At 45.4% G+C, this 27,283-nt stretch overlaps 1 protein-coding gene across 3 annotated transcripts in view; it reads left to right on the forward strand.

The window, feature by feature from the left end:
- The first annotated feature begins 1,769 nt into the window (after positions 1-1,769).
- PLPPR1 (phospholipid phosphatase related 1) overlaps positions 1,770-27,283 on the forward strand; it is a 196,462-nt gene continuing 170,948 nt past the window's right edge. Inside the window, exon 1 of one of the 3 annotated variants that reach the window (XM_034773410.1) lies at positions 1,770-1,829. The gene's annotated coding sequence lies outside the window, so the exon portion shown is untranslated. Of the gene's footprint in view, positions 1,830-2,024; positions 2,198-3,172; positions 3,420-27,283 lie in introns of those variants that run through there. The other 2 variants (XM_034773407.1, XM_034773408.1) reach the window with 2 other exon arrangements.

Raw genomic sequence — 27,283 nt, forward strand, 5'->3', positions numbered from 1 at the left:
ACAAAGACCCAATGGGTGGAACATACCAAAAACCACCTGTGTGGGAAGCTGAAAATAATGTGCAGTTAGTTTCTTTAAAGCATCAATAACATTTTCTATCACCTCTCTTGGATGATAATAGCAGGAGTGTGTGGGCTGCAGGCAAATCTTAGTTTAACACAAGGGACATTGTGTAAGTCATTATTATATTATTTAACCCTATGAAGTATTTAAGATTCAGAAATAACTTAGAGAATTTTTTTCACTTCAAGGTCCCAGAAACAAAGACAAGGTTTTCATCTCGAGGCCAAAAGACCAAAAACATCAAGACACTTGATCACGGCCTTAGATAGACCAAGAGACTACCTACACTTGACCAGAGCTGAGTCTTGCCATCTTTGATTCAGGCGAACTGTCCCACGGGCTTCATTCAATAGGACTGTTTGTATGAGTAAGTGTTACTCATGTTAAGAAGGACTTGCAGGATTGGTGCCTTTATATCTCTTATTACAATAAAATCCGACTCTGCAAACCCAGGGAAATATCATGGTCAATAACACTGATTGTGGCCCTGATTGTCCTATGCATTATAAAGACTCAGTAAAGTGCCTGGCACCTTTTATCTGTATGCAAGTTACAATGATTGGCCCTGAACCTTCACTGAATTCCATGCAGGCATTGACTGCGGTAGGGGCTACACATGGGTCCAGCCAACACACAGTCAAGATCTGCTTGCAGAATCAAGGCTGCAAACATTAAGTTTTCACTCCTGGATCATTTGGGCATAATTCCATGCTCCATTTGCTCCCCAGCGTTGCTGCCTGGCTATATTTTGTACTTGTGAAACCCCACTGATTGGGCGGGGGAGCCAGGATAGCTGCAACACTGCCTATAATAAATATGGTGCTATAGATCAGCTTGCGAGGATTCGATTTTTACTGGTAAATGTCGATTTCACTGTACATGCACAAATTGACGAAAAAATATGTCCCTCCATAATAGACAGGCAAAGCAAGAACAATGCTGTTTGAGAGTTTAGACTTTGATTTAAGGCTATTTCCTTGGTATATTTTGACATGTGCCATTGACACTGCATTGTCAGTTAGCACTTTTTGCAACTCAACGGTTATTTGATAGTTATTGTCTGACCATTGTGCATTGTCTGACGCCTCCCCGCCCCCCGACGTCCCACCACTGTGAACATATACATCAATAAAAATCGGCGTGGGTGTGAAATCGCTTAAAAACTAACATCGATATGATCTGTCAACCATCTAAATCGAATTCAGTCAAGCCTCACCGTAGCCAGGATTTAGCCAAGGACCCAGTGCTTAATTTGGGCCGGGGGCTTGGCGGTTCCTAGCCCTGGCACCTCTGGGCTTGGCGGTTCCGAGTAGGGTGACCAGATAGTAAGTGTGAAAAATCGGGACGAGGGGGGGGGGGGTAATAGGAGCCTATATAAGAAAAAGCCCCAAATATCGGGACTGTCCCTATAAAATCGGGACATCTGGTCACCCCAGTTCCGAGCCCCGGCACCTCTGGGCTTGCCACGTCAGTTATGAAAGTAAAAAAAAAAAATTGCTTGAGCCTCTGCGCCTCTTTCATTACAAATTAAGCCCCGCCAAGGACCTTGCCAGCCCCCACCCGGGAAAGGGGCAGGGGGAGGAGGATGGCTGGGCACTGCACGGTGCAAGCCGGGCCCGGGGAGAAGCAGGGAGGGGTTGCTCCCGGGCTGCCTGCGAGGCAAAGGGAAGGTGCTGGAGGCAGGGGAGAGGCGAAGCGGGCGCCGGAGCCGTGCTCGGGGCTGGAGGGGGCTCTGGCGGGGGCCAGCCCCCCGCTCTGCGCTCAGGGTAGGTGGGAAGCCCCGGGAGCCTTCCCCACTCCGGAGCGAGCGCTTAGGGGGTCCCCTCCCCTGCGCCTGCGCGCTCCTGCCCGGCCGGCTGGTCCTTGTGTTAACCACACACAGGCGCCTGGCCCGTGGGCAGCGGCAGCGGCAGCGGCAGGCGAGCGGGGCGAGGGAGGGGCAGGAATCACCCCAGTAGCGCCCCCTCCCCCGGCCCCATCAGCCAGCCAGGCGAGCGGGCGGCGCTCCCCGGCGCCCCGCGGTCACCATGCCTTGGCTGGGGAGCGGGGCTGCGGGCAGCGGGCTGCCGGGCTATCGCTACTCCTAGCTGGGCAGCCCCGGCAAGAAAGAGACCGAGGGGAGGCTGTACCCGAGGTGAGTCGGGGCTGCTCGCTCCTTTTGCAGGGCTGCAGGCGGCCGGGGGGCCGCTGGGATGCACCGGCTTGAGTAGGGTGGCCAGCCAGCAAATGTGAAAAATTGGGAAGGGGGGTAATAGGAGCCTATGTCAGAAAAAGACCTAAAAATCGGGACTGTCCCTACAAAATCGGGACATCGGGTCACCCTAGTCTGGAGGCAGATTTGGGGGTAAGGATGGGGGGGTTCCTTTAATTCCTCACCTGTCAGGGTGCAGCCCCCGCCTGCTTTCGCAACAGCAAACTTTTAATTTTTTTATTCCCTTTCATGTGGGGACAAAGGGGGCTCGGTAACTGGGTCTGGGGTGATTCTGAGGCTGGCTGTGGAAGGACACAGAAGGGTTTGTTTGTGTGGGTGGGGATATGGGAGTTTGGATTTGCATGCATGTAAATATTTGCCATGTCTAGTTCTCTCTGTGTGGCTGTGTTTGGGGAGGGTGGGGGTGTATCTTGGTTGCCTTTGCATGTATATTTCTTTGTGTGTATGTGTGTTGTGGGTCTGTTTGTGTTACTCCGTGTGTGGGGGGGGGTGTATGAGTGACACAAGCAGTGAGACAGGCTAGATGCATGTGTGCATTTGTGTATTTCTTTGTGTGTTTATGTGTCGGTTGTTTCTCTGTGTATATATGTTTGCAGCCCCGTGCTGCTGATACATGTGGTTCTCTGTCTCTCCGTGTTAAGATCTGTGTGGGTGGATTGCTTTCTCAAGTAGACATTGGGCTGTATTTTGATGGGATGAGGGGATTCACATATGCAGCTGGGACATGACACTCCACTCCCTGCTGCTCCGTCACAGCCCCAGGGACTCCATCCTACGCCTCACCAGCAGATTAAAAAGTGACCTGTGTGCTGTATTCAACAGAAGAGCTGGGGAGCAGGGGGGTGGGGAAGGGGGTGTCATTGTTTTGATGGTTGCTCTTTCTGTGCATGTACCACAAACAGCCGAGGTGACGCTTGGGTCACTAATGGGCATGAATGATGAGTTATTGAGAGGCATGTTGAAATCAACTCCAGGAGATGAAAGGAGCTGAAATCTCTCCTAGAGGCAAAATGAGCTGGTGCTGGATGTGTCTTTATTCTTATGATGGAAGGGGATGTGTGAGAGCGTGGCATATACTGGGGACACTTTCCCCACTTTACTGAGGACTGGGCTGCCGTTTTCCTTATCTTCGCCTTCTACTTCTGTGAGTATCAGTAGAAAAAGCGAGCTGATAAATATTTCCTCCATATCTTTAAGATGCCTGTGAAGACAACACATTTTGATAAGGGAGTGGCACTTACGGAATGTAAATACCTGTATTTGTAGAGATGATCCCCAAGATGTTTTCCTCCTTGGGAACCATGGTAGTGCCCTGTCAGTAGAAAAGGTTTCAGTGCCTAAAGCCAGATCCTCAACTGGTGTGAATGGATGTCACACCACTGACTTGAATGGAACTACACCTCTACCCCGATATAACGCGACCCGATATAACACGAATTCGGATATAACGTGGTAAAGCAGCGCTCCGAGGGGGTGGGGCTGCGCACTCCAGCGGATCAAAGCAAGTTCGATATAACGCGGTTTCACCTATAACGCGGTAAGATTTTTTTGGCTCCCGAGGACAGCGTTATATCAGGGTAGAGGTGTATTCTGATTGACATCTGCTGAGGATCTGGCCCAATCTCTCTTTTAAATGGGACAATGTGCAAAGGGAATACTTCTGATGATGGGAAGAAACTACCTGGCTCCTGCAGTGGAAGGAAAAGAAGCGGGTTACCTTCTTCAGAAGAGAAGGGGTGGATTTGGGATTCACATCAATGACCCACAGAGAGGAAGGGAGGGTGCGTGTGAGCAGTGAATACCATGTTTCTATTCCTGTATTTCCCCCACCTGTTTCTTCCCAGGTTGTTCCCTTGCAACAGATGTCTGTTTCACATGTTGGAACATACCACACATTGAGGCAGTATATAATGGATAACCCAAATCCTCAAAATATATGTCAAAACAGAGACCACCACCATCCTAAATCCCATGTTTAACATTCACTCCACGTGTCACAATGGACCTGATCCTGCATCTCTTGCATAGCCAAAACTCTCATTGGCTTTAATGTGCGGGGAATGCAGAACTGGGCCCTGGACATTGTAAAAACCTTCACTCTGTGTTGGGACAGATGGGATTTTTTTCACCTCTCTTCCTTGAGGGAACTTATTTCCTTCTAATTTTATGGAATGGTGTGCAAGTCCCACTGGATGGGTGCTTTAGAAATACTTATGGTGGACATAATTGTGCCCTGGTCCTACACAGCAGAGTATGGGGTCCCGGTGCAGATCTTGGGGATGGTTGCATTGGACAGACAGACTGCATATGGCTTTGCCTGACAGGCTGTCCAGCACTGCTGTCTAGGCAGAAAGGGGACGGGAGTGTGCTATCTTCTGTAAAGGTCTGATGCAGCATACTCAGTTCCCTGCATTGGGAGAGAGGAGCTCTGGGGGAATAATTCCTGAGTACATTTCCTTCTCCGCACTCCTGCCCTTGGCTCACAACTGACTTTAAAGGCCCAATCTAGCCTGAAATTATTACCATGAAGTTTCCTATCTCCTTTAATAACTTAATTTCTTTGTTGTATTTCTTTCCATTTCTGTAAAGGCAAAAGGTGACTGTCGAGAAGCCCCAGGCGTCTTTAGAGTGCATGAACATAGAAAAGTATGAATTAACTGTACAGCAGGGGGATCTGAATTTGAGTTCTGGGCTAGCAGAGTCCAGAACTCAGCTGCTCTAAACTCTCCTTCTGCCGATGACTTTACACCAGCCGATGATCTGCTTTTTGCCTAAACTGGGAAAAAGCATGGTATCGGAAAGCATGTTAACCAACCCGTTTTAGCTAGAACGACATTCAACACAATTTCGCCCTTAGTGTGGACATGGACAGTGGTGTTTAAAAATGTGTTGACTCTCTGGGCAAAATTGTATTGAACATCATGCTTGTTGAAATGTCTTTGTGAGCATGCTTTCTAATGTGGCACTGTGTCCCAGCAGAGACAAGGTCTAAGAGGAAAGAGCAGCCGGTAGGGAACTACATTCAGCCAGGACACATTGACTGAACGAAGAGCCTTTTGTGACTATCATCTGGTCAGATACGAAGCCAGTTTCTCTATCTGTGGCAGTTAGGAAATATTTAGAAATGAGTCGGGAGATCAGTCAAAGAGGAACTTCCATACTAAGAGAAGGAGGGGTTTGAAAATACATGGAATCACACCATAACTCTGTTAGCTTTTCATGTATTATTCCCTAATTTTCTTTCCTAGCTTTGCTAGTCATCCAAGATTTTTTTTTTTAATTTCTGTCTCTCAGCTCTTTTTCCCTCCTTTCTACTTCATCCAGCAGCAGGAGTCTGGATGTAGAAATTTGTGAAATCTCAAGCATTTCCATAACGAGTTGTGATGTTGTTACAGAATCAAGTAGAATTTTTTTTTTTTAGTTTAGGTATTCCCCTAGTTAGAGATTTCCCAGTTACAAAGGTCTGGTTTTCATGAGTTTTCTCGTGTAACTAATAAAATAGCAATACTGATAATAATATTTAGCTCTATGAGACGTAAGGGTCCTCTTTCACAGAACTGTAGAATTGGGCTTTTAAAGTAGTGTGCCAAAATTAATCAATTGCATATAGTTAATTTTTATTGTCAAACATTCATGCTGTATTTCACCCATGAATGTACAGAAAGTATTCAGAAACCACATTAGTAATGATTAGAATTGCTTTTATAAAATGTGCATTTAAAAACTCAGCATCTCCTACTTTGCCATCTGAATAGAATCTTAGTTTACTAAATTTGGAGATCAGTTCTGATTTCATTTTCTACTGAAAGAAAGTTTGGGGGACAGGAGAGAGGGAAGGGAAGCAAATATCTTTCAAAATCCAGCAGAGGAGGATAGAGAGTCCACATTGCTTTTTCTGTGAGAGAATGTTTTTCAAGGGAAATACCTTCAAGATTATACTTATTTTTCCCCCTAAGGACCATACATTTTTTTGAGAATAACAGCAGTAAAACAAGGAAAAATTCTGAGATTCTGTGACATTATAAAGCACTTGAGCTTCCTCTTCTGGGTCATGTCAAGAGTAACCCTGAAGAGAATTAAATTCTGTTCTCATTTATAGTCATGCAAACCTAATGAAGCCAGTGGTGTTGTGTAGTGTGAGAACAAGGTGGTCATGTCCTAAAAGGTGAGAGGACATTCAACTTCCCTTAGGTCAAATCTCAAAGTCCTCTTGCTCAGTTTTTATTCAGTCCTTATTCAGGTAAAAGTCCCATCTGATTCAATGAGGAATGAATCCAAGATTTGTCCCATTTACTTTGATGGGAGACTTTGATGCTTAGTTCCTTTTAGAATTTGGCCCATTGTATCTCATAGTGGTCCTGATCCTATGAGGTCCTTCAAGTCTTGTAGAATTCAATGGAAACAGGGTGTTCAGTTACTTGCAGGACCTGGCTCTCTATCTGTCTACATCCCGTGTTTTGTAAACCCAATATTGAAGTCTAGGCATAGGCACAGCTTCCATTGACTCTCTAATGGGAGTTTTGTCTGTGCAAGGACTGTAGAATCTGGGTATGAATACTGTACAATACCTGTGGACTCACTCCTGCATTCTTTGCATGTCCAAAACTCCCTTAGATTTCAATATCTTTTTATGCCTATCCATTTGGGGAGGATTTTCTTGCATTTTTTTAATGTTGCATGTATTATTGCTTCAGTGTGAAACTGGTGCAACAACTTGTTTATATATTCTGAATATATACGTAGTTACATGTTTTATACAGGATGTTCATTGTCTTTGATTAGCCCTGGGAGCGCAATGGTATTTATCATAAACGTGTGCTGTGTCTCTCTCCAAGATCTTGCCTTCGGAACGTTGCTGAAACTACAGCTGTACTAATTCTGAAGATTTTATATATTTATTTGTGTGTGTGAAAGTTTTCAGTTAAATGTTTTGATCCTACAACTCTTATTCCCATGAATGATCTCTATTCACACCAGTAGGATGTTAATTCATGTGAGTAAAGCTTAAAAGACTTGACCTTCCATCGCTCGTTTCTCTGAAGGATTGTTTGGGTTGCTTATCAGTTATTAGGTACCATTCCCTCAAATATTCATCCCTTGATTCCCTTTTGGAATGCTTAAAATTCGTATCCTGAGGCTGTTTTCCATTCGTAGAGTGATGCAAAACAGCCTCTGTATAAACTGGAATCAGTCCCTGTTTTAATTGGCTCATTCCTTGGTGTCTCCTGCTACGCAGCATAAAGATATAGGCATAGTTCAGTGCACCCTGTGCCTCCATGAAAATGCAAGATTGAACCTTTTGCTTGTGGCTTCCTCAGACATCTATAATGATGAAGTGCAGCAACGCACATCCATTGGGGGGGGGGGGGGGAGAAACACTCAGGTTCTTGTGATATTCTAAAATGTGTATGTAGCTTTTATTTTTCATAAATACATGCCTTATATTTATCCCATCTTCCAGTGCTTTCCCCGAGAGACAAGGTAATTTTCTTTATTCAAATGGGGCTTATGGCAATAAGCATATTTATATTAAGAAGTATTTGCTAGTGCAATATGTAGGGCATCTTATTATAGTTTCTGATTTGTCATGTACAGCTGAGATCCTTCGGGTTACATTAAAAATAATACAGAAGAAGTGATTGAAGATATAATTAGCTGGAAAGGGGGAGAGAACAAAATGTAATAGACAGAGGTTTGATCAGTTATCCCACAAGCTTAGTGCTCCATCATTATTCTCATCTCCTAGTCAACCCTAGAAGTAGCTTCCAGGCAGACCCCCATGCACAAATGTACTAATCATCTATCTAACGCACCCTCTCTAGGGGCCCAAGAAATGGAATAAATGCAAGACCTTACAGTTCACACCAGCACTAACAAATAGAATTCTATCTGCGAGGTTTATGTCTCTTTTTATATTTCTGATAAAAGTTAACCATGATTTCTGTGGACTAAAGGAAAGGTTTCTGTTTGGTTTTAGATGTCACTTTTACTTACAGCAGGCAGGGTGGCTAAATTGCTGTTCTTCCGACATTCTTTCAAACCAGTTGTTTGAATAACCCTTCAAACTTAAGACATCTCTTTCAATCTTTGTTTCCTCTTTGCAATGATGTAACAAGCAAAGAAAACATATGAGGGCCAGTTCCTGCAGGCCTTGCTCAGAAAGATCTCCCACGGAGGAGAAATATTAGTAGCACCTATTATTACTGGCAAAGATACAGTTTGCCAAATTCCTAAAGTAAAATGACAAACACAAGGGGGCTGGGGTGCAGTACACTGACTCCTAGTTTACTATCTTTGCTTTAGAAGAATGTGATCATTTAAAAAAATGCGTAGGAGATTAGACTTATCACAAGGTCCATATGCCACTTCAGTCCCATCTAACCCTATTTTGAGCGAGGTTTAGGTGGTACATAAGCCTTGTGCTAGACTCTGCACTGGGCTGAATTTCATCCATGATGGTTCCTGCAAGCGATTCCATGTGAGCAAATGTTTATGCCCGTTTGAAGCCCCACTGAAGTCAAGGGGACTCTGCCCACCCAGAGCAGCTTGTCTAAGTGGGGCCATATTCAGTAACTGCACCTAACTGTGTAAGGACATTGCATCACATTCACATTCCACTGCATGCTTCTGTCACCCACATTTGTAACATTGTCACAGAAAACATGAAGTACATTTGTTTTCCACAAGTACAATAATTTATTCTGTTTGTTCAGTAATTGCTTTTCTATTTGCATTTTGTATCTTGTACAGTAACTGATTTTTCTACTTGTTGAGCCCCTCTTCTGCATTGATTGTACATGGGCCTCCTGCAAAGTTTAATCCAAAGGGAAATTACAGCTCTCTCTTTTGTAGCTGGCTAAGGTATTCAGTAGGAAACTTGGCTGGGTTTTATGAAATTATGTATGCCAGGATTTCTGGGGACTCCGATGGAGAGCTGTTTATGGGGAAGGAGAGGAGAAGTAGAGGGATGGAGACTCATCGTAACACAATACATCTTTTCTTCCCTGCAAGCCACCAATCAGAGTCAGTGGGGCAAGACGTGTTTGCCATTTTTAAATGTAATCCAGAATTGACCTGGAGCGGAAATAACATATCTGCACAAAAACAGTTAGAGAAGCTGTTCTGATATTCTCCTGCCGGAAGCTGGTCGCTAACAGATCAAACCTAATGCTGGTTCTCTGGCATGCTTCTACTCATTCCTACCTGTTAAACTGGCCTCGTGCCCACTCATAAAATACGATGCCAGCTTCAACAACCAAAAGTGTCAGCATAATAGAGTAAAGTGTGAAAAATTCAGTCACTCTAAGAAGATCACCATAATGCAAAGCAAAACCGGTGCCATTTGCTTCATTATAAGAATCACATCTGTTGGCATTTCTGGGCATTTTACCACTGATGAATTCCTCCCTGCTGTATTTCTTTTTTCAATTTAAGTGCTCAGAATTCTGCAGGCAGAGCAGGAAATATATGTGCACATTTAAAATGAGGCCAATTGCACATCTTCCTTATGTGCCACAGGGGATTTCTAAGACAGATTGAGATTTTTAATAAGCTACAGAGTCTTTCTACTCTGGGTCACCAGTTGGAATGTGGACCAGGTTGCCAAGAACTAACTGCAAGTGAACATCTAATTGGTGTTAGGTCACCCTTACAGTATGAGTTGATGGTTTCAGTTGCTAGTAGACCAATATCTGCATCATAAAACCTGCCATGAGTTGGCACCTTTCATGTCAGAGAGGACAAGGGCTGGTTTTGCATAAGGTTGATCACTGTCAATTTTTAAATTGAGATTGGATGTTTTCCTAAAGGAATTATTTTGGGGAAGTTCAATGCCCTGTGTTACGCAGGAGGTCAGACTAGATGATCCCGTCTCATCTTGGAATCTATGAACTGTGCAGCCTTTCATCCTCAGAGCTGCTTCTTCAAGGTACAGGCTGAGACAGATCTGGGCAGGGGGGGAGAATTATTTACTGCTGCTGTTCATATTGTACTTGAGCTTCTGGATGAAAAGACACCAGTCTCCAACGGTATCCTTCTGGCACTGTCTTTACTCTAGGGAAGTACAGGTCTCCCCTGTGGAAGTATAAGCCACAGATTGCTGAAGTTTCACAATGTTGCATCACTACACCTCTGGCATCTTGAGCATGCATTTAATTTTATTTAAAGAGGCACGAGGAGATGGGCCAACATACAGTTTACCTGCCCTTAATGGGTTTTCATGATTATCAACGGCTCTTCCGAGATTAACAGAATAAAAGCACAATTCAGGAAAGCCATAGCTTCCTGATGCCTGAGCTAAGGCAAACAAAAGGGCTGTAGCCTATATCTGCCCTACTGTGTGCCTTGAGACTATTTGCCACAGCCACTTTGAGTAAGATTTGGGGAGATATCACCTGCATCTGTCTCAGCTTTGTGGCTGCAGTGTCATACAGTGTGTTAAGGACCGAGCTCCAGAAATGAAGGAGCTCATAGCAGGATTCCACGGCACCTCCAGCATTCGCAGTAGGTTGTGGGTTGGGGACTGCACCCACATGGCAACTGTCACACCTCTGAAAGATTCAGTGGCAGGGAGTCAACATGAGCATTGTCACCGCAGTGACTAAAGAGAGGCCATCATGCATATAAGGTTGCCAAATTCAGTACATCTGCTTCCACTCTCATGCCCACACAATACATGAAGCCAGTGACCCATGTATTTGAGAAATAATGTGGAGAACTTCTGACATCTAATGTTAGATAAGGGCACAGGCAGTTGAAAGGAAAGCGAATGAGAGATCTGATGTCCCACTCAGACTTGATCATTCTTTATTGAGAAATGGCTTATGGCCACATGCATCTATCCTGCCAACCCAGTGTAGGACAGACATCATGCACATATCTAATACAACACCTGAGCCCACCCACAGTCTATCATTGGGTTAAATTCAGGGATAGTGAAAGTGAATTGTACAGAACTTGCATCATCTGGCCAGGATGTATGAAATATGTTTGTTACATACTGTCAGTGCCACTCCTGTCTCCTGAGTTTAGCAGAGAAGGTTGTGCTCTTGACTTTTTGATCTCTGGAGCAATAGTTGATATGGGGATCTTGAGACAGTACGAAGAGACAAGAGACCCTAGAAGATGTACCATGACCCCAGCTATTTGATTTGTATCTATTTGTGTTCATTAGTTGAAATTCCATGATCAGGTCTTTCTAGGTGGTCTTGCGTGTCTAGTAAAAATGTAGTGATTTAGAACTCATAATGACCATTTGTTATGGCCAGCCAGGTCGCACTGCTAACTCCTACTGGTACATTTTCTTCTCTCAGCAGAAAGGGAAGCAGGCAACTTGGGGCTCAACAGAGAAGCAGTTGAATGAGTAGGAAATGGATGATGGACAAATGCAATCCCTCCAAAATATTTTAATGGTTGCGTATCATGTTCATAGAACTTGTTACATATGGGAATAGAATGTAGAGCCGAGACTGTTCTGCCATTACACAGAGGCTTTTGAACGGAATGTTTGATTTTTAGCAGGGAACACACTTGTTCCTAGAAACACTGGAGCTCCTTTTGCCCAGCAGTACAATCTTGAAAATGCATGTCAGCTATGCCAGAATGACAAACCCAAGTACACATTACATCAGACTGGCTCACCATGGTCCCTTCTGATTTTGGAATCGATGAATCAATGGATCTATGAAGAAGTGGGTATTCACCCACAAAAGCTCATGCTCCTATACGTTTGTTAGTCTATAAGGTGCCTCAGGACTCTGCTGCTTTTACAGATCCAGACTAACACGGCTACCCCTTTGATACTTGTCCCTCTATAGTTCATGCTATGTTTGTTACAAAACATGGGCAAAAGGCTTTACTGTGTATTGTTTAGACCAAGGAAAATGTAAATAGGCTTGCTGATGTGTTCCCAGCATTGATAGATCTGCATGTACTGCCTTGTAAATCTGCATTTTTCAGTATATAAAGATCTGCAGTTAAGAGTAGCCACCCAGTCTAAAACCCATCTTTTTGGAAGCAATATTGACGGTGTGTTTTAAGAAGAAGGGGTGGAAAAAAGCCCTTATGGGATCAGCTAACCCATTTGTAGCAGGATCCCATTCAATAATCTCACGCAGCCTGGTCAGCACTTACAGAACATCCAGAAAAATTAATTACACTGCCTACTTCATTATTTATCAAATGACGAGTGCTTTGTGTTCCATTTCTGGTTCGACAACATGACTTGGTCTGAGCACAATACATGGTGTGTTTTCTTGATAAGGGCATAAGGCAGTTTATCTTAGTCTGAATATTTTCTGACAGGACTTTGGGATTTATATTATTCATCTGTGTCCAAGGCTAGACGTATGTCAACATACCTCAACTTAGTTAGCAGAGTTGGGCCTAAGAGGGCATGAACTGACAAGCTGCCTTAGAAAACATTTGTGCTTAGTGGTGAGTCAGTCCGTCATGCTGGCAGCATCTGAACACATGAATGCAGGTAAGCTGCCATCTTCCATAGACGAGCCTTTGTCTTTATGTTCCATGTCTGTCCCTTGGGTTGCTGTGAAATTCCAGGGTAATATTGATGGCCAAGGAAGGAGCATAAATAAGCTTAATTCATAGTAAAATAGTGTGAAGATGATATGCAACTGCTAAATTGAGAGCTTTATACTGTTGGCATCCCAGGCCCGGCTTTGCTTTGTCAACTTGTCAATAATGGTATTTTTGATTAAATTGGGGCTTTGTTTGTTAAATATTTTGAGAATTGATTGTGTATGTTTAAAGCTCATCCTAAGTGTTAGTTTTTAATTAACATTTCTATTTGACTAATGCTGATCCTGCTGGGGGACAGGTTTGTTTTTTTTAATGAGTTCATTGTTCAGAACTTTCCTTGCTTAACATGCCCTTGTTTGTTTCAGTAATATCATAGAATTGTAGGGCTGGAAGGGACCTCGAGAGGTCTCATAGTGCAGTTCCCTGCACTCAAATCAGGACTAAGTATTATCTAGACCAATGTTTCTCAAACTGGGGACCATGGACCCCTGGGGGTCCCTGAGGGTACCCCAGGGGGTCCGCGGGCCCCGCTGATCAACTCCTTCCCCTCTCTCACAGCGCCTCCTGAACGCTAAAAGTCTGGCAGTGCAGAGTGGCGAAGGCAGGCTTCCTACCTGCCCTGGCTTCGCGCTGCTCCCGGAAGGGTCCAGCACATCCCTGAGGCCCCAGGGGAGGGCAGGGGGTTTCCGCGTGCTGCCCCCGCCCCGAGCGGCAACTCCATAGCTCCCATTGGCCAGGAACTGCCCCCCGCCCTGCCTAGTAGCCGCTGCCAGAGGGATGTGCACCCAAACTCCCTCCCTCCCAGAGCTTGCACCCCTCACCCTGTCCCATCCCCAAACTCCCTCCCAGAGCCCACACTCCCACCCCCTCCCGCACCCAAACTCCCTCCCAGAGCCCACACCCCTCACCCCTTCTTGCACCCCAACCCTCTGTCACAGCCTGGTGAAAGTGAGTGAGGGTGGGGAGGGTGGATGGAGTGAGCGGGGGACGGGGCCTCAAAGAAGGGGCGGGGCAGGGGTATGGCCTTTGGGAAGGTGGCAGGGCAAGGGCTGAGTGGGGGGACTTGCAGGTCCCCAAAATTTTTAAAATCAAAATGGGAGTCCTCGGGTTGTTAAACTTTGAGAACCGCTGATCTAGACCATCCCTGGCAGGTGTTTGTCTAACCTACTCTTAAAACCTCCAGTGATGGAGATTCCACAACGTCCCTAAGCAACGTATTCCAGTGCTTACCCACCCTGACAGTGAGGAAGTTTTTCTAAGGCCTGGTCTACACTGGGGGGTGGGGGGGGGAGTTTGAATCGATCTAAGTTACGCAACTTCAGCTATGTGAATAACGTAGCTGAAGTCGACGTACTTAGACCTAGTGAGTCGACTCTGCCTGCGCCTCTCGCTGAGCTGGAGTACAGGAGTCGACGGGAGAGCTCTCAGAGATCGATTTATCGCATCTAGACTAGAAGTGATAAATTGATCCCCGCTGGATCGATTGCTGCCCGCCGATCCGGCCGGTAGTGAAGACATACCCTTAGATAACTGATGTTATTAGAGTTTCCCGTCCCTTTATAATAGTCAGGTTTCATTTATCTTAAAAAGTCTCCCCTCCCGCATCCCTCTGGTTATATAATTGAGACTGCTTCTGCCACTGGGTTCACTCTGATGGATGTATCTCAGCATCCTTAAAGATGACTTAATCTGATCACTGGATTCTTGAGCATATAACTCAGCAAGATGGCTTCAAATATCCAACGACATGCTTGTGCATCAGCGAGGTCAACGAAAGTTGGTTACTGGATAAATTATTCCTTCCTCAGTTCTAAAGACTGTAGACGGGGTGAACAACATCATCAGCAATAAAAATGTGATCTCCTTGGGAATGGAAATTGTCTAAGAAGCTGAATAATTGTATGGGCAGAGATGCATTTAATATCAAATTGTGAACTTACCCCGGGGCGTATCTACCTTTAAATCCCATTTAAGTCTGATAGGTGGATTTCATCCCTGTGCAGAGATCTAGCAGAAGGGCTAGGTACCTTTTAAATGCCATTTAAACCCTATTAGCTTAGACCTAGTGTTGAATTTCACTCTAGAGCTGGTAGAGAACAGGCACGCTATTTGCAGTTGTTTCATACAACATGCTATTTAAAATGTTAATGTATTGTGAAATAATGCAAAACTATCGTTTAAAAGCTGCCATCCCCTCAGCTTTCTATTCTAAAGAGGAACAGTTACTCATTACATGGTAGAATACAATGTACTTATTGCTAGTAGAATTAAGTCTTATTGTCTTCATTGTAGGACATTAGTTGGCACAAGTAATAGAAGCAGGAGTAACAGAGATCCCTATTATGATAGAGCGTACAACAAGAGAAACAGGAAAGGCGGAATGAAGTCTGTGGACTGTGTGTGGAAGGGCAGGCAAATGAGTTAGGGACAGTAAATTGTGTATTAATTAGAGAAGAGAAAACGGAACAATGTAGGTCGTAAGCAGAGCATGCCTCGAGCTACAGGAGAGAAAAACACTGAATATTAAATTTAATGTTCACCTTCCACAGTGGTTCAGTTTCAGAATGTGGGCCAAGACACTGAGCTCTGTGGTGATGAGGGCTATTTAAGGATCTGGAAAGAGGGATTATGACTGGGCCTTGCATGGCTGCTCAGGATTTGGGGGGAGATAGAAGGGATGACGTGAGGCCATGACTCTGGCGCTGCTCCAGCCTGGCCTTCAGGACGGTGCAACCTGCTCATCTTCTTTCTATGGGGTTTTTGGGATCTGCTTCATCCCGCACCAGGCCTGCCTTGTCGCAGGGCAGGGCCACACTGTCCCTAATACGGGATGAGCTAAAAGGACACTCTAGCCTGCTGTGTTCAGGCTTCTTTTTTCTCATCAATAATCTTCAGAAGCGTCAAAAACTCATGCCAGAGCAAACCAGCTTTGTTCATCTCCCAGGGCTTGGCCAGATATGGAAATGATGGAGTCCCCTCTGTCAATTCCATCCTGCTCAACTGCATGTGACATTTGCCATCTTTGCTGAGTTGCAGGGTTGAGTCAGGAAAAGAATTAATGTTGTCCCTGTATTTTTATTTCAAAGAAAAATAAATCACATGATTTTCCTGCACCAAGGATCAGAATGACAATTGCAGAATCCTCTGCCCCACCCTCACCTTCTCAGTTTCTTTTTTTTCCACAAACCCTACTTACAACATGTACTCTTCAGGATTATCCTTAACATTCAGACCCAGCGGAGCAGGGATTTTATTTTCCCCAAGATCCATCCATTTGCTCCCCACTGGAATTTGGAAGATTCGTAAGATTTGTAGATCTGATTTGGTTCTCTAATTGTTATAAGTGCTGACCAGCCCACATTCCCTGTTTCATTAGAGTCTTTTTAATTCATTTGCTCTCTTGCCAATCTTGCCTCTTTCTTTTTTTTCATTTACTGTTAATGTGCCCTTGAGGCCTGATTCTGCAAACAGTTGCTAAAGAAGGTAGAAAAATCAATCTGGGCTATGCACAGGAGTTAGTAAAGATACGCCTGGTGGTAATTCCAGGATCAAGGAGCTACTGTGGGGAGCTCAAGCAACAGAGCTTCCGCCTTCTGATCGACAGCCTGGAACCGGCTTTCTAAAATGGTTTGCTTTTGATACGGTTCAAAGCTTCCAGCAGCTCTCTGCTGCTGAACTGAGGGAAGAGGCGAGACCAGGTGGGTGAGGTAATACCTTTTATTGGGCCAACTTCTGCTGGTGAAAGAGACGCTTTGGAGTTATGCAGAGCTCTTCTTTAGGTCTGAGGGGAAGAGGAACCAGTTCTCCAGAATCTCTGCCCAGGGGAGTGGCAGAACGAGCACTCGAATTTTTCAGCACTTTTCTCTTCTCTTAAGTTTTTTCCCCCAGGCAGTCCAAGCAGTTCACAGCCCTGAACTGCTTGGGCTGCCTGGGTAAAAACAACAACTTCCCCCCAATTAGGTAAGCCCCTTTGTTTTCAGTTTAAACTGATTTTTACCGAAAAAATCCTGGGTTTTACAAAAAGCATTATTGTTTTTTTCCCCCGATTTTCACCCTACTTTTGCATCATTCAAATATATATAAAATAACTTGTTTTATTAAGAAAATACAATACATGGCATGAGATATATGTATTATGACAATACATTAGTCTGTGTGTATCTGCAAAGCTGCCTGTTGAAGTCAGGCTATGGATTAGTCTAGAAGATACACACACAATAAACAAACAAACCTGCACACAAGTTCTGAAGTACATGCGCCTCTGAACGTACTGATGAATCTCACACCCACCACAGACGCATTTCAATCTGTTACCAGATAACAGTTTAAAGATCTGACACACTAAACAAAAATCTGAATCCGAATATGCTTCAGAACTCAAAGAAGTATTTGAAAGTTTTAAAAAAACAAAAACAGGAGAAAAGGATGAAGTTGAGTTTATGTGCTGCAAATGGTGTGGTCCAATTATTAAATGTAAATATTTATAGGCTAATTGTTCTAAGTCTACATCAGTAAACAGTTTATTCAAATGAAAAGCTTTATTTGGGGATTAGAGATCTATTGTTTTCTTAAACTCAGAGGTGGCATTGTGTTTTGAGTTCTGTTTTAGTTCTGCAGCAAACCATATTAATGCTTTGATGAATGGAATTCAACCTACTGAATACTTCTTTCCCCCTGTTCTTCCATTCACCAAAATAAACCGATATTTACCCAGAAAAATGAATATTTTCCCCCCACCAATTTCCACCTGTTTTTGTTGTAGTAATAAACACTGATAAATTCCCAGGAAAAATTAAATAAAATAAAAACCGAAAACAAAAGGCCCAATGCACAGGTCATGTGCTGCCTCTCTGCAAAGGGGAGAATTTCACCCAGTGTGAATGGTCTTCACCTGTCCCTCAACTGCTAGTTCACTGAGTCTGAGCAATGAGGTAAGAGGAACTCAGACTGTCGGTTGCTGTATTTCTTTCAAAGATACCTTTTGTCTCGTGAAAGGGGGATCTCCACTCTGCTGATAGAGGCCCTTGACTAACCCTTGGTCATCAGTGAAGTCCTAAGGATGAAAAAGAGACACAGAAAATAAATTACAAACTGAAAAATGTAGGCATCATCATAAAGTGCTGGTATTTCAGATAATACATTGTGCCTTTTGAGGTTAAAAGAATGAGGCGTACTTGTGGCACCTTAGAGACTAACAAATTTATTTGGGCATAAGCTTTCGTGGGCTAATGTTCTTTTTGCTGATACAGACTAACACGGCTAACACTCTGAAACCTTTTGAGGTTGTTTCTTCCATGATTTGGAGGCAGGGCCGGCTCCAGGCACCAGCCGAGCAAGCTGGTGCTTGGGGCGGCAACTTATACGAGGCGGCATTCCGCCCAATCCTAGGACGGCACGGATGCTTTTTTTTTTGTTCCGCTTCAGCCGCCCTGTAGGGGGTGGCAGCGCGGAGGAGGGGAACACCCTGCAGCAAGCCCGGCAGGGCAGCCCGCGTCCTTCCCTCCCAACTGACCGGAGTGGCGTGGAGTCCACCCGGCAGGCAGTGAGGTGGGAAGGGCCGCGTGGCAGCACCCCGCTGAAACCTTGGCTGTCCCCCTTCTCGCTCTCTCCCCCGCTCCCTCCTCCTCCCCCCCCATCCCCGCTAGCTGGAGCACATCTGCAGCGCAGGGAGTCCCCATGCACCCGCACTCCGGCCACGCCGCAGTTTTTTTTTTTTTTGCTTGGTGCGGCCAAGAAGCCAGAGCCGGCCCAGTGCTTGGAGACTTTTTCTTTATTACATTGGCATCTCTTTCATAGTTGCACAATATTTGTCAGATCCGGCTCCCCTTGAAGTTAATGGCAAAACTCCCATTTGACTCAGTTTGTGCAGGTGTTTGGCATGGAATTTACTAACCAGGCATGATTATTTTCACTGAACATGAGTTTTGTCATGCATAGGAAAATGATGATTAATTTAGGACCTGCTCCTGCTCCACTGAAGTCAGTGGATGTTTTGCCATTGAGTTCAGTGGAGCTGGATTGGACCAAAGATTGCTGAAATATTTCACTTTTCAATTTCCGTGCATGTTTTCATCTCATTTATGCTAAGGGCCCTTCACAGTGCATCCCTTAGTATTTATTCATAGGCATTTTTGTTGTACACATCACCACAGAATGTGAATGGCTTTTTAAGAGCCCCCCCCGCATCGTACTAAATTTATAAGCTTTGGTTATTTTGTTCCAACTGTCAGCGTGTATTTGTCTGTTTTTTCTTGTCAGCTTACTCTTCATTTCAGCTGGCTTTATCTTTGGTCTCAGGACCTGACTGAAAGATGATAAAAGCCAAATTAGATTCTCTGCCACCAAAAAGCAGGATAAGAGTGTTTTCAAATGCGCAGTCATGCGTTGGAAGGCCTGTAGTGTTGACAGAATTCTTGAGGATGTTTTGTTTGATATAGATTTGACTGGAAAATAGAGTTACCATACGTCCGGATTTTCCCGGACATGTCCAGCTTTTCGGACCTCAAATCCCCGTCCGGGAGGAAATCCCCGAAAGCCGGACATGTCAGGGAAAATAGGGAGGGAGGGGCCGGCGGTGCTCGGCCGGGAGCCGGTGGTGCGGGCGGGGGCTGGGGCCCCAGGGCCCAAGCCGAGCCAGGCGGGAGACGCCGGGGCCAGAGCCTCTTGGCCTGGGCTGGCCGGCCGGCCGCTGGAGGGAGCCGCTCGGCCGGGGGGCCGGACTGGGCCGCACCTCCTCGCGCCCCCCAGCCTCAGCTTACCTGGTGCCTGCCTGGTAAATGTTCGCGGGAAGCAGCGGAGTTGGGGCGGGGAAGGGGCGTGGCTGGGGCGGAGTTGGTGTCCTCTTTTGGACACTTAAAATATGGTAACCCTACTGGAAATGTTTTTTTAAAAAGACTTTCAATTGACAGCAATGAAAGGGGTATAAACTGTCCAGCTTTGGGCATAAATCAATCCCTTACTAATTGGGGGGGGGAAGATTATTCGCTCTGGGAAGATTATTCCCTAGTGGCCTATTACAAGTTTTTGTGCAACTTCCTCTGAAGCATCTGGTCCTGGCCACAGTTGCAGACGAGATATTGGACTAGATGGGCCATTGCTCTGAGCCATCATTCCAATGTTTCTAACTGATGTCCTCCATTTATCCACAGAGCAGTTACAGAGCAGACATTTGTAGGGTGAGATTTTCCCATAAGTGCATCCCCAATAAGCCTCACCCTACGGGCCCACCTGTGGGGGTGAGATGTAGTTAGGCATCCCTGTCCTTGGGTTCCCTGAAACCAAAAAGGAGGGCAGTACCACTGTGGTGAGGATGTTTTTTCGTGATGTGTGGAAAGCTGCTAGAAACTGTACTGAGACCAGTAACTCACTCCATGTAGGACCCCAAGCAGCCATCAGATAGTAGCAACCTTCAAACCTAGGCCCTCATCCTGTAAAGGCTTAAGCACATGATTCCCTTCATGGGGCTACTCATTGCTTAAATCTTTGCAAGATCAGAACCTTAATCATGAGGTGACCCAGTGACCTAGAGGTGAAAGAGTTGTTTAAGAAAGCATGTGTCTGCCAATACTTTGAGGGGTTTAGATTTTGAATTTCAAGCGTCTGTTCGTTCATTCATGCTCAGGAGCATCAAAAATGCAACAAAGAGACAACAGATTTGGCCTGAAATGCTTTTAGCCCATTTTTATGACTACACAATAGCCTTATGTGACTCTTTCCGAATTACAAGAATACATGATCAACTTGTAAGTAAAATGTTGTAAATTAAAAAGGTTAATCTCACTTAACTACCTGCTTGTTAAAATGGTATGTGGATCCAAGATAGCATATGACTGGTTTTCTGCTAATATTATAAACCAATTATAGATGTCATCAAGACTGGGTTGAAATTTTTGTAATAAAAAAATAAATTCGTCAAGAAAATGGCCTGTCTAAAAATAAAATAAATTGTCAAAAAATTAAAAATGTCAGCTTTGTTCTTTATTAAAGACATTATCAAAACCACAGACGTTTTGCTTACAGGAACTATTTTTTGCTTTTTTTTTTTTTTTAAGGAAAAATGTCTATAACCAAACTGAAAAACACCAATAACATCTTGATTCGATCAAAAATGAAAATGGATCCGTTTGAACCTTGTGAACTGGAAGCAACTTTGAGTTTGAGGTGTTTTTTGGTTAAATGCTTTTGTATTTTGGGACCAGCTTAGATATTTTTACGTTCTGAATGGTACAGCCTTCTCCACCTGTTTCTCCATAGCACAGGGGCATGCTCTTAGGAAGCAGAGACATCTTCCATTTTGTTAACACAGAGTGGTTCTGTTGCTGGACATGGCTGTCATGCAGTTCCTCAGATGAACAAATACTTCATGTGGACATATTAACCACTGGCAGCTAAATTGTTTCTGCCTTCCAAGGTCTGTGCTCTTCAGATAAAGACTAGGGGATAAGATATCTCAGCACTTTATATATTTTTTGATCATCTCTTCTCCTTGTCATAGTTCCCTTTATCTCTGAATACCTACTCTTTGACCTTTCTCCTCCGGCAGACCCATGAGGGTTAGCTTTGCGAATATTATTTTCTGCTGACAATCAAGTTCTTCCTTCTACAACCAGAGCTGCGTTCAGATTCTATGGAATAACCAAGGCTGCGCTCTGCTCTCACAGAAGTGCAGCCCTGCTGATCGCATGTAAAGGAAAGCAGCATCTAGCCCTCTGTATCCTGTACTGGTTTTCCCTTGCCTTTGCCAGGAAATTCACGCTCCTTTCCTTAGGTGGTGCAGGGCTTTACGTCGGTCTCCTTCCTTTGCTCTAACTTATTCCACTCAGGTTGCCCCTTTTCTCTGTTGAGGCCATAAAATGAACCATCCCTGCTGTGTCCTTCTCTCCTTCCTGGGATTGCTTCTGTGTGGCCTTCTACTCTTGTCAAGCTCGCTCTGCGACACCTCCAGACCTTTATTACAACACAAATCATCTGATGTGCTTGTCATGCCTATTTGGTTTCACAGTGAACACTTCTTCTCTGTTGGCATGCTAGTAAAGCAAAATCAAGTGGTTTGCTACCATCCTGGTAATAGCCAGGTCTCCTTGGAATATCCAACTTCATCCTCTGGACTGGAATGAAAAGTTCTGCCTTGGAAATGAAGGGGCAGATCTGAGTTGGAAATGAAGGGCTGAGTTCAGTGGAGATGTGCCAGTTTACACCAGTTGAGCATCCTGCCCCAAGCCTCTCAGAGTTCTTGGCACCAGCAGTGCTGGTCCAGAAGTGGAACAAGAGCATGGGAATGAAGCCGTAGAACACATAGTTACATTGCTTTAAGTCTGTTTTTGACTTGATAGCAGGTGGTAAATTACTACAACAGCCTGGTAGACCTTTCTCCTCAATCTCTGAGGGTACCTACTTGGCTTACTTAATTGCTCATATCTTGGATGTGGTTGTTCATTTGGTTAATTAGGATTTCTCTCACAAGTTTCTAGGTCATTTGCACCAGGCGAAAGGAACACATCAAAGTGTACTGCCGAATAATAGGTGAATAACCAAAATGAAGTATCTTGTACCTGTATGCTAATTTATTAAGGGACATTTATTGCCAGTGTTTGCCTTATGCTAATGTTATCAACTCATGCTACAGAACCCTATCGCATATTCAGTGACAACCTATGCACTACACGCAGATTAGAAGAATGATCTGGCTTTGACCAGTATCATGACTCCTTGCTACCTGACTGGCTTTTTCTTAGGACTGCTGATTGATACAGAAGCTTCCCATTCACTGACTGGGAGGCAGGCTAAGACCTCCTCCACCTCCTGCCAATGTTAAATGTTCCATTATTAAGGTAAGGAGGAACCTTTTGGGGTTCAAGAAGCTGCCTTGAGCAAATAGAAGGAAAGAAAGCAAGGGTTCTGCCCAGTCAGTCCTTTGCATTTTAAATAAAGGCAGTGAAACGACCAGTGTATGGCTGTGGGCACATGGCAATGTAATCTGGCCGTTTTCAAGCCTAGTGATCAGTTTTGGGAAAACTCTCCTTCCTTCTCTGTGGACAGCTGGGGATGGCCTATATTTTCTCTGTCCACTCTAATATCAATTTCATGTTCTTGTTTCAGTTCCTCATGCACCATCCTGTTGTCGTCATCCTTGCTCTCCTAAGTGTTCATCCCATTTTCTTCCCACCTGATCTACTGAGTTGCCTTATTCTCAGTCCAGGTCTATAGCAGTCTGCATGGCAGGTGCCCTACTGTTGAAATTTGATTTTTGGCTAACGGGGCTGGATGGCTAATCACGTGTCTTGTTTCTAGCAGGGTTGAATTTTACCAACATTCTGCATTGTTTCCGTTGTGTAATATAACGTTGTCCCTTTTGACCTGAGCAGCTAGTCAAAGTTTGAATCAAATAGCAGGAAACAGCTTCTTTTGCTCACAGCATCAAGAACGCTTCTTTCAGCCTGCACGCTGACCCAAAAACCTGTCACCAGGTTTCTTCCAGGGTCCGCTGCTCCTTTTAGGCTGTTTCTCAGCCATGTCTGTCTTCAGTTTCTTTGTATTTTGCCTCCCTACCACCCCACAGTACTCAGCAAAAGCTCCTGGGTGGGCTCACACACTCGTTTTGTCTTAGGGAGGGCTTACAGTTATGTTAACTGAAGGGTGAATTCACACCTATCGGTATCAATTGCATAACAGGGTTTCAGCCCAGCTTATAAAAATAATTTGACTAGGGGCCCTATTTCTTGTCAATGGGAGTCTGCCTGAGTAAACTTCAGTAAACTTAGCGGGACTTCTGACAGAGTCAAGATTCAGGAGGGATTGCAGGTCTCATCCCAACTGTGGCAGGACTTACTTTTTCTGCTATTGTCTCCTATCATTTTGAATGTCTTCGCTCTATTCTGTCCAACCCACTACTTCAAGGGAAATTGAAGGCTGCTTGTGTTACACCCTTAATCACAAAAGTCAGGTTTTCAGATAGACCAGTGGTTATTCTGGGGATTCAAACCTGCTGCTTTAGCAGCCAGAGACCTCCTCAGTGCCGAGCTACAGGCCAGCCTCCTTTCACAACAGCGACATATCTGGACATGCTAACCCCCGCTGTAGCTCATGTGCTGTGCCCCCACTTTGTTCTTAAAGGGGCAGCTCCCATTTCTCTTTCTGAGTAATTTCTGTCACCGATAACAAAAATACATATGATACTAAATATTTGAAATTATGACTAAATATGTACAATATACATCTGTTTGTAAAACATCAATTCTAGGGACCTTACCCATGCTTAGCCACGCTAAAATCAGGCAATGCAAAAGTGACAGTTGCACACTCAGGGAATCTCCAACACAATGACTGTGCTCCCTGTTTCAGCTAGGCCTAGCTGAGTTGTGAGCTTCGTGGTCCTGACAATGCTTTGTTCCTAGGGTCATTGGGGCTGTTGCACAGGGGACTGCATGGAGTGAGGAACTTCCGGCCGTAGCAGCTGCAGTATGGGTAGCAAGGATGGTCTTTGGGTTAAGTCATTGGCGTAGGAGGCAGGAGATCTGGGGTCCATTCTTGGTTGTGCCATGGACTCCCTGTATGATGTGGACACGTCACTTCATCTCTCTGTGCCTCAGTTCACCATGTGTAAAATGGGAATTATAATATTACTTATATCTGACCAATCTGTTTAGATCACATATTCCCTGGGGCAGGGACTGTCTTTTACCGTGTGTGTGTGTGTGTGTACAGTGCCTAGCACAATGGGGCGTTCATTTTGGTAGAGCCGCTATGCATTATTTTTGACTTAGTAGTAACAGTAGAAGCAGTAGCATCAATAGCAACAGGGTGTGCTGATGAGCCAGGACCTGGTGGCCATCTTCCTTCAGCCCCTTAATCTCTGCTTTTTACATCCCATTCAGGCTCAGTGACAGAGGGCACCAGTGGGCAGACAAGTGCCCCCACGCAGGCCTCCAATAAACCAGGAGGGTCCTCCCTGTCGTCCCCTTTCCTCCCTTGAGCGCTGCTTGGCTGCACTGTTGCCTCTGGAGATATTCTTCCTTATCTGTCTCAGAGAAAGGAAATCTGAGTTCAGTTCCCTGCCCTGCCACGGACTTCTAGCGTGACCTTAGCCAAAACATTTGTTGTTGGCTTTGGCTGACATTTTTCCAATACTTGAATTTCCATCAAAACTAAAAATTTCGCCAGGGAGGCAAACCCCATGTTGTCAGTCAGCTCCACAAGAGAGTTTGGATTCATGTTCTGGGAGCCAAACGCTGTCGCTGGGAGGTAGGCAGGAGCACGGATGATGCAAAGCCATTTTAAAATTCAAGTTGATGTCCGTGGGAAATGTTTGGCGTTATTTGCCCAGCTTGGCTTCGCCTACCGAATCCCCAGAATAACAGTTGCAAGTGAAAGGTTCAGTAGGGAACCTCAGAGGTTTGGCTCTGCATTAAAACTAATGAGGATGCGAATGGAAAGCTTTAATGTTTTGCTCCTGTCCGCTTACACACCGAATATTCTCATTAGGCACCGGGGATGATGACTGTTAGCAGAAGGGGTTAAACAGAAGGGGAAGCAAGCATCTTTCACTTGCAAAGGGTTTCCATTCCCATGATGGCAAGAGATCATTAACATGAGGGCAGCAACATTACAGCTTGCGAATGGCAGAGAAAACAGACAGCTGGTAAATGACCCAGTAGGTGGGAGAAGCAGTTTCTTTTAGGAGCTGGTTTGAGAAGGTTACTGCAGCTTCATTTGCAGACTTGAAGAATAGACAGGAACGTGCCATTTGGGTGCTTGTGTATGAAACACGACCCACGGTTGGTACTAACCCACCTGCCTGCAAAGCACCCATCCGTTTCCGCCCTGCTGGGATCTCAGAGGAGCTGGAGCAAAGTACTGCCGGCTGGGAAGCACAGCTGGAGATAAGGAATGTACTGAATAGCCTACATGGGTTCCACCAGTAGACTCCCAAGGAGTCTATCCCTTGTTGGGACCCGCAGGGAGGGCAGATGGAGGTGCAGCCACTCAGATGAATGCTGCAGGGTGCAGATGGCCAGACTGCTGCAAAGAGATGCAATTGGAATGTTCTTGGATCAGTGTGTGTGGCGGGGGTTATTCTAGTCTGAGGTTTGCCTAGTCTGCAGCTGTGTGTAGCTAGTGCCCTAAAACTAACAGTGTGGACATTGCAGTATGGGCGGTGGCCCGGGCAGTGACATAGGCTAGCCAGCTGTGTACAAGCCAGCCAACCCCCTGGAATGGCCAGCCCAAGCCAGCACCGACACTGCAGCACCCATACCGCTGTTCTTCGCATGCTAGCTCAAACAGACCCCATGTGACCCTGGTCCATCTCTGCGTATGCCCTGGGATGCTGGCTTCAAACCGGAACATGTTTTCTTGCCCAAGACTTGGTCTCACTTATTATGTAAACATAAGAGGGAAAAGCTTCACTGGGCTTTATTCAAACATGACTGTTGCTGCAGGACCACCCAAACTGGGTGCAAAACGAATTCAGCATTAGCTCCAGCCCTGCAAATTAAAGGGAAAGCTCTCCTGCTCCCAGGAAACTGGCACTGTAATCTGTTTGGAAACCAGTTGTTACAGATTTATAAATAAATGTGTAGATACACTTGCTTTTGATAACAATGGAGATGTAATCACACAGTGCGTTGCTAGAGGATGCTTTGGGGCCACTGTGTGCAAGTGTCACAAATCACATAGGTGTGACTTGAGCACAGATTAGATTTTGTGGGTGGAATTTTCACAAGCATTCAGCAGTGGCCTCATTCCTCTCTCATTAAGGTCAATGGTAAAACTCCTGTTGATGTGAATGGGAGCAGAGTTAAACCAGCATTGAGTGCTTTTGAACAAACCACCCTATAGAGCAGGGGTCTCAAACTCAAATGACCGCGAGGGCCACATGAGGACTAGTGCATTGGCCCGAGGGCCGCATCACTGACATCCCCCCCTCGCTGCCCCTGGCCCCGCCCCCACTCCACCCCTTCCATGAGGCCCCGCCCCTGCCCCATCTCTTCTCCACCTCCTCCTTCAAGCGGTTTTAATAATATATATACACTCAGTAAAGCCCCCCCCCACTGCACTGGACTGCACCACCACTCCTCCCCTGCTCTGCCTCTTCCAGGGGTGGCAGATTTGTAGAAATTTTGGTGTTGCCCAAAACCTACCCCCCCCAAACTCCGCCCCCACCTGCCTAAGGCTCTGGGAGGGAGGTTTGGATGGGGGAGGGGGTCTGGGGTGCAGGCTCTGGGATGGAGTTTTGGGATAGGAGGGGGTGCAGGGGTGAGGGCTGTGGAGCTGGGGATGAGAGGCTTGGGGCATTGGAGAGGCTCAGGACTAGGGCAGCCTGCCCTGACCTTAGTGGAGGGAGGAACTAGGACCCTGCGGCAGCAAGTGATGCTGGAAGCCAGCAGAGCAGAGCATGAGGGGCAGTGAAGGGGGAGCAAGTGAGGCCGGGGGACACTCGGGGGAGGTGCTTGGGGGTGGCAGGCAGGGCCAGGG

This window comes from Trachemys scripta, chromosome 6 (genome assembly GCF_013100865.1).
Source record: "Trachemys scripta elegans isolate TJP31775 chromosome 6, CAS_Tse_1.0, whole genome shotgun sequence".
Taxonomy (NCBI): domain Eukaryota; kingdom Metazoa; phylum Chordata; order Testudines; family Emydidae; genus Trachemys; species Trachemys scripta.